At 53.1% G+C, this 11795-nt stretch overlaps 1 long non-coding RNA gene across 1 annotated transcript; it reads left to right on the top strand.

Moving 5' to 3' along the window:
* The first annotated feature begins 1357 nt into the window (after positions 1 to 1357).
* On the top strand, positions 1358 to 11147 carry LOC136316324 (uncharacterized). Its single transcript, XR_010727686.1, has 3 exons — positions 1358 to 1443; positions 8914 to 8999; positions 10962 to 11147. It is a non-coding gene; the product is annotated as an uncharacterized lncRNA (long non-coding RNA).
* Positions 11148 to 11795: the final 648 nt, after the last annotated feature.

Below are 11795 nucleotides of genomic sequence, written 5' to 3'. Positions count from 1 at the left end.
GTCCTCACGGCATGTGCCTCACAGAGGGGGGTGGGCTCGTCTGCTTGGTTCTGCCTGTTTGTTTTATGGAAGAGAAACAGATCGTGACCCGAAAAGAGCCGGGGGGACCCCACCCCACCTCCAGGCCCTGCAGAATGAATCAAAGGGGAGCTGTCACCCGAGAGGCTGCAGGGGAAACTGTGAGCTCAGGAGTCAGGTCTGTGCCAGAGCGTCCACAACAACCAGACTCCACACACAGCAAGCCAAGTCTGACAGAAGTGCAGGAAGAAGAGAGAGAGAGAGAAAAATAAATGCAAACTGAGAATATGCATGTAGACCAACAACTGGAGCACTCTTTGGACTTGAAGTTACGAGAAGCATCTTTAGATCGGAGGGTGGGATTGGGGTCCCTGGGGGCTGTGAGCTCTGCCTTTCATAGACCTGTCTGCAATTCAGCTGACTGTGGAAGCCCCGAGGATCAGTGACTCCTTTGAATCGAAGGCTGAAAACTACTTACATTTCCATGGAATCCACTTATCCACACATGTCAAGTACATTCTTGAATAGGCTCTTCAGAAACTAAACAAAAGACCTCATTGTACGGATGACACTAAGAGCCCAGAGATGACAGCATCGGTCACAGCCGTTCACACTGGACGTGCTGCTCACGAGCACTCCCCTGTAATCACTGCCACCCCACACCGCCCTTCCGCTCGTAAACAAGGGCGTTCTGGGCTGCTGACGGCAGGCGAGAGGCCACACGTGTGGGATCTAGGACCCGACGGCGGGAGATGACAGGTAGGGGTCCTGGTCCCCTAGGTAACAAGTCAATCGAATTTCAAACTTTCGTTTCAACACCAATATCCCTCTAATCCGGGAGCCAAGTGAGAAGTTGAAGATATAATTTAAGTAATTCACAAAGGACCGAGAGGAAAATAATGGCACGGGAACAGAAGGAGGAGTTCCATTTCATACCTTCACAACCGTCATAAAAGGCAACAGAGAATCTGAACGGATCCTGTAGGCTCATGACACGCTCCAAAGCCACGTGCAGATGGCGACAAAAATAAAAAAAAATCCCACGGCCACGGACCTGCTGGTGGAGGTCAGACACGCTGGCGGGCACGCGTCTTGTGCCAAGTGCGCCGTCGGGAGCGAAGTTGGGAGGAGTGTGCGGAGCAGCTGGGCTCTGGCGCTGGCACAGCACTCGCAGATGGGGGCCCTGGGAGCCATCACGGACCGCCGCCGTGACGAGTCCCGCCCCTGCTGGGGACCCACGGCCAGCAGAGCGTGCCAGCGGCAGAGCAGGACAATCTGTCTCCAAGACTCAGCAACAGCGTGAGCACACAGCAATGTTCTCTGAGAAGGAGGAGGAGAAGGAAGAGAGACACAGTTGTCCGGGGAGTGATGGTGTCATCGTCCCCAGGGGTGGCTGTCGGCTGTGCAGAGTGACTGTTGACACAGGTAGGCTGGGGAAGCAGAGGCTCATTCCCAGTGTGAAAACAAGGGGTGCTGACATCAGACGCAATGACTGTTTCGGGAACCACTGGTGATTCTTGCCCAAGTAGGCATCGGCTTGCGGTGAGGCGAGAAAAACAATGACAGAATGGAGAGTCTTTCACTTAAAGCTAAATGTGGTCATAATATGATATATTGTCTCCTTTGTTTTTAAGGAACCGTCTCATCCCTCTTTAGTGTGAAAATGTATTTTCTCTTATGCGATGATAACGATGTATGGGAGGTGAGAGTCACATCTGTCTGGTTTGATTCATGCCCCTCTTAGCCCCCAATGAGGTGGTGACCCTGCTGAGCCTCCACGGTGCCTGGAGGTTTTTCTAGAGTGGAGACCACTCCCCACGTGGAGCAGACACAGCTGCTGCTCCCCGGGGTGGTCTGACTCTCGCCTTGAAAACTCTTGGCTTGCGGCGTCCAAACCCAACCCGGGTGCCAGAGGGAAGTCCCACTGCCCGACTTGCTCTGCTGCACCCACGAGCGTCGGTCCTGTCCTCCCACGCGCCCGCTCCCCGCCCCGGGAAGCTTCCCATAGATCCGCAGAACTCAAAGGGCTTCTCGAAATGTATGGCCAGACATTCCACAACTCCGCCACCAGCGTGGAGACCCGGCACCCTTCCTTAGAATGGAAGCCGGAAGGTCAGGGGTGGGTCTGTCCCATTGATCCTTCCCGGAATGTGAGTCAGCCCAACGCACGGTTCTAAGAAGGGAACAGAGAAGATACAGTCTGTCCATTACTCATAAAAGCAAGCCATTGTGAGTGATTCATGAGTGTCATTTCAGAGAGTGGCCTCCTAACGACTGTTTCTGGAAGTCCCTTTGCAGCATTCTCCGTTAGAGCATCTTGCCCTCCCTCCAACCAGTGCCTTTTTTTTTTTTGCTTTTCTTTCCTTTTGTAACCTTCCTGACCCATAGCACCTCATTTATCCAATGGAAGGGGGGGTTATTTATGGCAGAGATGCTTCCAGAAAGAGATCACATCCTGCAAGGAAGAGAACCATTGATCTGGTCCTAACAATGAATTCTTTGATCTTAAGACTTTGGTAAGGCCTTCGTTTTGGTTGAAATAATCTTTCTTTCTTTTTTTTTTTTTTTTTTGTATTTTTCTGAAGCTGGAAACGGGGAGAGACAGTCAGACTCCCGCATGCGCCCAACCAGGATCCACCCAGCACGCCCACCAGGGGTGACGCTCTGCCCACCAGGGGGTGATGCTCTGCCCCTCCGGGGTGTCGCTCTGTTGCAACCAGAGCCACTCTAGCGCCTGGGGCAGAGGCCAAGGAGCCATCCCCAGCGCCCGGGCCATCTTTGCTCCAATGGAGCCTCAGCTGCGGGAGGGGAAGAGAGAGACAGAGAGGAAGGGTGCGGGTGGAGAAGCAGATGGGTGCTTCTCCTGTGTGCCCTGGCCGGGAATCGAACCTGGGACCTCTGCACGCCAGGCCAACGCTCTACCACTGAGCCAACCGGCCAGGGCTGAAATAATCTCTGATACCTATTCCGTCTCTGAACGTCTGACCTAGGGTGGATCAGAGGTAAACGTGTTGGCGCTAACCATGATCGCAGATAGGAATTCCCCCGGAATGCAGCCAGGGAGCTCCGCCCCTTGTCTCTGCTTACACTCGCGCGTGTCAGGACACAAGTCCGTTCACCTACTTGCTTTTTCATTCATTTGTCTCTTCCCTCCAATTTATCAACTGTTCTTGAATAAGGACCGCCTCTTTTCCCCAACCCGTGTTAACCACAGAAGGGCCCCCGCGGCTTTCTGCGCCCACGCGGGGCTGGCGTCCAGGACGTCCCCGTTGACCTTCCCAGGTGCCATTTCCCCACGCCGGGTCTCACCGGGAGTCCTCTGGTGACACTTCTGACGTTGTTCATTTCCTCACCGTGGGCCTGCCTTCCTCCCTGACGGCAACGGGAGCCGCTTAAAAGCGACGACTTCCTCTCAGGCGTTGCAGAGGCCCGGACCCGAGTGTGCTCAGCGTCAGAGCCCACGCCGCAGCCGCGACCCCTGACCCACGCCGCAGCCGCGACCCCTGACCCAGCGCTTCCTCCGCCCCAGCCAGCATTCCCGCGACAATGCACATCCACCGGGTCACTCGATCCTGCCCATGACCGGACTGTGTGTCAGTTGTTACCACACACCCCCCTTTACAGGTACGAACCCGAGGCTCACGGAGGTCAAGCACGTGCCCCAGTTCACGTGGACGGTGAGGGACGGAGCTGGGACGCAAGCCCAGGGGACCGGTTCCGGTTCCTCATTCCGCACAGTAAACACCACGCTCCGTGGCCTCATCATTGACGGAGGACTTGGAAGAACTGACGGAGCCCACCGGCGTCACCAGAAGGTTGGGGTGACACACAATGCAATAATGACGTCCCATAGATGTGCCCGAACGGCAGAAATTGCTTTGTGACCTTCCGATTCCGAAATCCTACTTTGGATGTAATTTCAAATGGCTCGTCCCTCTCTCTGCTGTCGAAGGTCACATGATAATTGCCCAGCTCTTGGGAAGCGTTCCTTGGTGAACTCCCCCACTGGGCCGAGCAGATCTCTCTCCGCCTGGCCGGATGTGCCTTCTGACTCAGTCTGCCGAGTCTGGCGTGGAAACGCCTCACCTGAGGGCTGCAGGTTTGAGGCAGAGAGAGGAAACACCGCAAGCAGGTTGAAAAAGTAGGGCTCTGGAGATGAGAAGTAGATCTCAGGGGGTGTGTTGCCTTGGCAAACAGCGCGATGACTCCAGGCAGATTTTTTAACAATGGGCACTCCACTTTTATTCTTCACTGACTATCGACTAGCTAAGTGCCGAGCGGAGAGCGGCCCCAGAGGAGTTTGCCAGTTTGGTGTGTGAAACCCCCACCCCCAAGGCCGCCTCCAGCCGGACTCCGTCCTCACTTGATTCCATTTAAGCTCGAAGGGACTAGATAAAAAGGAAGATGAATGATATTCAACATGAGTGCTTCTTCCCACCCCCCCACCCCGCCTCCAAGGCTAATCTACACATCACATATTATCAATTTATTATCCCCCGTTCCCCAATCAAATAACTTCGGAGACTCTCCTGGCTGTGTTTGAAACTCCAGTCCCGGGGGACCTGAGGCTCACAGCTGTGGGTGACCGGTTCCTCCCTCCACTGGGAAGTGGATTCATTCCTTTGGGCAGGAGTCCCAGCCTCGGCTCCCAGGCGAGGGGAGGGGCGGGGGAGGGCGCTGGGCACCTCTCCCGGGCCTTCGGAGTTAGACCTCAATGCCGTCAGCGCTTCTTTCTAAGAGATACAATAGGACCTTGTGAAGATCCCTTTTATTTTTATTTTTTTTATTGGTCATTTTATTTTCCTCTCTCTAAAGACATTCTTTGGCAATGCGGTCCTCCTAGCATCTTAAACGCCTCGCAGGCGGTTACAAAGACGCCATTCATCACAGGGCTTTGCCGGGCAAGGCCGGTGACATCACCAGCACAGGACTGGAAGGCTCCTGTGTGTTCCCAGGGCAGGACTCTGCCGCAGGGAGCAGCCGCGGCCCGGAGGTCGGAGGACAGAGGACGACGGCGTGGACCCAATAGAAACGATGGCCAGGCGCGGCCGCACCCCGTGCCCGCCGAGGACGGAACGCCTTGATCGGCAGAACCCCCTCGTCCTGTTCTCGTTCTCCCCCCCCCCTTCTCAAGCCCTCCCGTCGGCGTTACTGAACCAGGGAGCCGTTGTCTGTGGCAGAGAGTCCGTAGAACACAGAGATGGCACTTCCTCGGGGGATGGGAGGCAGGACCAGGAGGGTCACTCACTCGATGTGCTGATTTTATTGTCCGAGCAGCCTAGGAAACAAATGTGCATTTTCCCTAAAGGAAGCATGATGTACCCGTGAGACCCAAAATACTGCATTATTCAACAATGGTAATATTGTTACAGTAGTCGGGTATGGACGAGGCTACACCCTTCCTTCTTGAAACAAACAAACATAATAATAATTAGGAAGGCTGATTGAGCTGTCATGAGCAAAAAAAAAAAAATCAGGAAACTTAAAAAAAAAACTATTTTATTAACATTATCAATAAATGGGCCCCCAATGTCCTCAGTACTCAAAATTATCATTTAAATTATCCCTCAAGAAAATACAACAATATCTGCCTCCCCAATACCTAAAACAAAAGGTTTTTCGGAGCCTGAATGTCTTTGGTATAACATTGTTTCTCCTGTACATCACACATTGTTACCAGGCGATACATCCGTCCCTCAGCGTGCTGACAGGAACTAGAACTGCGGCTCTCTTTCCCACGGGATAAAAGCAAACCATCCAAATTCTTTTTGTGTGTGTGTAACAGCCATACTCAACAAAAGCCCGTTTCTTTTGAGAGTCCAATGTAATTACGGTCTTTGAAAAAGCAGCGGACATTCTGGAATATTCCACTTAAACCCAATAAACGGACGGCGGAGCATTTCACTGACGAGCAATACTCACCAAGCCCAGAAAACTGTCATCAGAATTCCCCGAACTGCCATTTGCTCGTCTAAAACAGAAGTTTTGGATTCACAAGGTGGCGGCTTTCTCTTTCCTCTATTAGCATAGTCCACCCTGCTGCAAAGCACAAGGTCGCCTACCTTCAAAGAGAGGTCTGCAGCTTGCCCTGAAGACCATCTCTCGGATTTAATTGGCATCACAGGTCACTGTTATCCCTCCTAGAGATGACAGAGAGTTTGCTCTGTCGAGCTCACTCAGCGAATCCTGAAACTCCCAGCGGGGAGGTTTGCCGTTCTCCCGTGGCCCCTACAGAGATTCTTGCCACCTCCGTTGAAATGTCGCTCACCTCCGGGGGTGCTCCTCTGGGGCGATGTATGCAATGGGACAGGTCAGCAGGAAGGGTCCCTTCTCGTTTTCACACTCTCTGCGTGACCCCTGCAAAGAGCACGCGTGTCTGATTCTCAGCTTCTCGACTTCAAAACGGAGGCACCGGCCCTGCCCGCCATGCGTGTCACGGGGTCGTCTGGAGGCTTCCAGGGAGCGTGCTGGCTAAGCACTGAGAATGGTGTGGTCAGTATCGGGAGGCCTGTGAAAAGAGAACAAAGACCTCAGAAAGGCCACCAGCGCAGGGAAATGATGGGTTTAGGCTGAGACAAAAGTAGCTGGAAACAGCCAGTTACGCAAAGGTTTGTCACTGACCTGTCCTCCGGCCACGTCAAAAGCCGTGTAGCATGGTCCTTCTCCCTCATTGCTGTTTGTTGCTCCAAGAGGTGCCTCCAGTGCGCTAGGAGCAAGGTGGGGCGCACATCGGTAACGAGATGCTGCTGTGCGTGGGGCGTCCGCCCCCGCCACGCAGGAAGAGCATCGCTGTAGGTGTGCACTCCCTGCCCGGCAGGCGTGCTCTGCGTGCCTTTGCACAGCCGTGACTAAGCGGGCAGCCCCGGCTTGAGGTCACTGACCCGCAGGAACAAACACAGGGCTCAGCACGGCAACGCCAATGCTGCCCTGTAAACACTCACCCTTCATGGAGGACTCCAGTGGCCGGGACAGACGGAGCCAGCAAGAGATGGACAAGCAGTGCCCGTGATGGGAAGGTCCCATGTCCATGTACTTTGAGCAAGGGTGAGTTTATAACTAATCGCACAGCCACTAGCGGAAGGGTTGGGCATCCAGACCAGGCAAAGGCTTGAGAAAGAGGAGGCAGTGGCATTTGGCTATGGAGCCGAGAGGACTCTGAGTGTGGTTGTCCACGCCGAGAGTGGTGTGGGAAGAGAAGAGCGTGTGGGTCATTCTGATCTGGGAATCACAGAGGGATATTTTGGGGTGGTCTTTGGGGGGTTCTATCGCAGGAACTTCTGAATCTTCGCCACAGAAGCTGCAGATGTCCCTGGGGTCTCTGCCTCCTCCGCAGGAGACCCCCTGCTATCCCCCGGGAGCCAGTCGTCACACTGAGGTCTGTCCTCCTGGCTCAGTTGGGGGGGGAGGGTCATGATGGTTTCTGGAAGTTTCTACATTGTTGCAGCAGGAAGATGTTCACTCCCTTGCCAGGACCCGGTGGGCCAGGTACAGCCTTTGGCCACCTGAGGCTGGAGGAACTTCTGGACCTCAACCCCCTTTCACAAATAGCGATGGAGAGGCGAGTACCCACCTGAGATGGTGAAGGCATACAGCGATTCTCTTGACTGGACCTTGGCCCAATGGCAGTAAATAGGTCTATTCATTAGTTATCCAGGTAGGCAATGCTTAACGAGGATTTGAGAGGTGATGTTAAGGAATAATTCAGCTAGGAATTTCCAAAGGTCCAATTAAAAGACTCCTGTAAAAAAGCAAAGAATACCTGGTTCTAGGAAAAACGCATTACCCCTGTACACCCCGAGGTCACCTCTTAGTGCTGCAGACAGGAGTGGTTCTAGAATTGAATTGCATAATCTGGAAATAAAGTGAGGACAAAAATCTGTGTGTTGACCTGCTAATAATATATGACTCTTCCAGATTAACTGTTTATAGGACGCACTGTGACCACAGGGGTGGGTGGCCAGCCTCTTCCTCATGGAGAGAGGCCATCGGTGGGGACAGAGAAGAGAACAGCCAGCTCCACATAGTAACTGCTTTTGGAGACATGAGCCAAGAGCCGTGAGGGCTCCGGGGGCAGGAACCCTGAACTTCCGGGCAAATAAGGGAAGTCCGACCGGAGACCTGGTGCCTGAGCTGGGCAGGAGCGTGCACCCTGAGAGGATGTCCTCTGTGTGCCAAAGGCCAAGCAGGACAGGATGGTCTTCCCCGTCACTGACTGCCTTCTCTGGGGCCGAGGTCACGATGGATGCGCACACGCCACACTGCTGCCATCCTCTCTCTGCGCTATGCGTGCCCTGTTGTTGTGTTGTTCTGGGCTTTGGTTCTTGCCACAGGCTTTTTTTTTTTTTTTTTTTTTTTTTTTTTTTTGTACTTTTCCAAAGTGAGAAGTGGGGGTAGGGGGAGGCAGACAGACAGATTCCCACATGCGCCAAACCGGGATCCACCCAGCATGCCCCCTGGGGGTGATGTTCTGCTGCACATCTAGGGTGTTGCTCTGCTGCAACCAGAGCCATTCTAGTGCCTGAGGCAGAGGCCACAGAGCCATCCTCAGCACCCAGGCCAACTTTGCTCCAATGGAGCCTTGGCTGCGGGAGGGGAAGAGAGAGAGAGAGAGGAAGGAGAGGGGGAGGGGTGGAGAAGCAAATGGGCGCTTCTCCTGTGTGCCCTGGCCGGGAATCGAACCTGGGACTTCACACACTGGGCTGATGCTCTACCACTGAGCAAACAGGCCAGGTCAACCACAGGCTTTTTTTGCCACCATGACTGACTGGACCACGTTTGACAGTCAGAAGGAGGCTGACACTGCCTCCACACACCCAACCACCACCAACAAAATGGAAGTGGGTAAATGTGAATCTGGAAGAAGGGTTCTAAATTCAGTCTGGCTTTTACTTCTAGCAGCAGCTGGTGAACAAGAGTGTCACAGCCGGAAACCACAACCTCCACATCCTCCACTGCACAATAAGGGGCTTTGCTCAGAAATGGTAAGGAACATCCAACCATAAAATGTATGTCCAGAGGACAGGGTGCATAATTGATAAAATCTGTGGTTTAATTGGAGAGATTGTGTTTTGTTTGTTTGTTTGTTTGTTTTGGGGGTGTTGGTTTGTTATTTTTAATGAATAAATTTTCCTTGACAAGCATCTGACTCCGGCGGCACACTGAAGAAATGGGAAATTTCTCCCTGGAAAGATTTCAGCTGTTTTTTAAAATAAAGAAATCCATGAGGCTATTTCTTCCCAGAGTCCAATTTAATGATAAGGCCACATGCCCATGACCGCCGTGGTGACTGCCTCAGAGAACAAAGATGCCACATTTGGAGCCCGGGCCCTTGAATTGGCACCCACGCCACACTGGCCTTCCTCACAGACACGGTGGAAGAAAGCCCACCTTCCCCACGTTGGGAACGCGAGACGAGTGATCACACATGGCCCAGCGCCTGCAAATCGTTCTCCAATAACTAGGCTTTCTTTGTTGTTGTTGTTGTTGTGATTTGTGTGCTATCAGTCCTATGGCAAGAGCGTCTCTTCTGCAAGGACTGTCTATCCTAACGCTTGTCTCAGCATGCCTGAGTGCAGACACATGGAGCCGGGTAGCCAAGCGGGTTCAGCCTGGTTCAGCACCCGGGACAGCTCCCTTCACCTGTGGGTCACATCTCTAGCACGGGCTCTATGGAAAGGTCACTGGACCGTTCTCATTTCCCCGGAGTGACCTCTGATTGCTGCCCTTTGTCCGAGCACCCTCCTCTCTCAGCTCATTCTGTTCGGATGGGAAACCGCTCAGAGCACACTCTGGTCCCCAGCGTTGCTTCCATTCACGGGGACGCCTGCCCTAAGTCCTGGCCCGCGTGTGCCACTCAAGGGCCAGGTCCTGACTCCACAAACTCCTCAGAAGGATGCCCAGGGTCCAGGACATTAACCCTCAGTAATAATAGTAAGTAGAAAGAGAAAACGAGAGGGATACCATGTCACATCCTACATGAGCTCTTTCTGGGCCTAACAATGGCTTTGTAATTCCACGGGGGTCAAGGCACGGTTTTGAGCACACACTGTTTCGGGAGCCGTCCCCCACCCTTTCCCACGGAGATTTTTACCGTTATTGCCATTGTCCTCGTGCTTGTCACTGATCACGTGTCTGCTGCTCAGACTCTCACTGGGCACATTGCATAGATCTGTAGCGAATGGTCATTATGGTTTTGCAGAGTGGGTACTTTTATGACCAGTGTACAGAGCAGGATGCAGCGGCTCAGACACGCTCAATGAGAGGCCCATCTCACTATCCACAGAGCAGAGGTGACTCCCTCCTGGACAGGGCCCAGGCCCCAACCTCACTGCTGTCTCCAGGACCTTGCTCCTGGAGGTATTCCAGACACTCCTTCACCCTCATTCTGTATCTTCTCTCCTGCCCACAAATAGGCTTCACTCTAATTTGAAAAAAGAATTTCTTGGGATCCTGCTACCCACCCCACTCCACCCCCAATTTCTATTTTTCTTTCAAAACCAAACTTCTTTGAAAATTAATTTAAAAAAAAAAAACACCCTGACCCTTACTTCCCAACCACCTCCCCCACATTTTACAGAAGCAGGTATCTGGAAAACCACTACTGACCTTGTAACTGCCAAATCCTCAGTTAGTTTCTGGGGTTTGACTCCCTGCCACTCCTGTCCGCACGCACGTTCCGAACTCCCCTGAGACCTCACTCTCCGCGGCGGCTGCCATGCTCCTCGAAGTTCCTTCTCATGATCTCACTCGCGGGTAGCTCTGCACGTCCTTCCCACAGTCCCTCTGACGTCATTGTGGGCTCTTCTCCTCTTTCACTGGGACGAGGAACCGTTCTTACTGGTCTCCGTCCCGTCCCACCCATTTCTTCTAGAAAACCCACCTCCACTGTCACTTTTATGCTTGTGACTTCATAATCCCTCTTTTCCTTCTTGATGCCCCATCAGCCCATCTTCATAGAGCTCCCAGTATGGAACTCGAGTGCAGAGCGTCCTTCCTTCCTCTCCATCCCAACCCTGGGGCTCAAGCAAGAGTACCCGCAGCCACAGCCCCCCGCGGAAGCCATGGTGCAAATCCTGTTCAGAAGCCTCCTTCGCGGGTCAGCTGTCCACTGCACCTGGACTCGTGGAGAAAACAAGGTCCCGACAATCTTGAAATACCCGGAGGGAGGGAGTCACTCAGCCATCCAATCATCTCCACTTGAGCATCGTAGAATTAGTGAACACCCCTGGAAACCTGAAGGAGCAAGTGAGGTCAAAGTAGGCCCTGCTTTTACAAACTCAATAGCCTAAGAATTAGAAATAGTGTTGACTTTTTAAAGAGTAAAGAGAAATTTGCATAAATGCATATATATATATATATATAATATAAATGTCTAATAGAGGAGAAAGTAAGACAGACACCTATGTCTGCACTGCCTCAGTGGGCCAGGTCAGGACCCCTTGCTCTGCAGAGCGACCATGGAACTGAGAGCTCAGTGCAGACAGGTTAGAACTTTATTATACGTTATCTCCAGATGTATAATATATATTTTTTTAATTTTTCTGAAGCTGGAAACAGGGAGACAGTCAGACAGACTCCCACATGCGCCCGACCGGGATCCACCCGGCACACCCACCAGGGGGTGACGCTCTGCCCACCAGGGGGCGATGCTCTGCCCCTCTGGGGCATCGCTCTGTTGCGACCAGAGCCACTCTAGCGCCTGGGGCAGAGGCCAAGGAGCCATCCCCAGCGCCCGGGACATCTTTGCTCCAATGGAGCCTTGGCTGCGGGAGGGGAAG

Source organism: Saccopteryx bilineata, chromosome 12 (assembly GCF_036850765.1).
Source record: "Saccopteryx bilineata isolate mSacBil1 chromosome 12, mSacBil1_pri_phased_curated, whole genome shotgun sequence".
Lineage (NCBI taxonomy): Eukaryota > Metazoa > Chordata > Mammalia > Chiroptera > Emballonuridae > Saccopteryx > Saccopteryx bilineata.
This window is presented reverse-complemented; position numbering and strand designations above follow the sequence as displayed.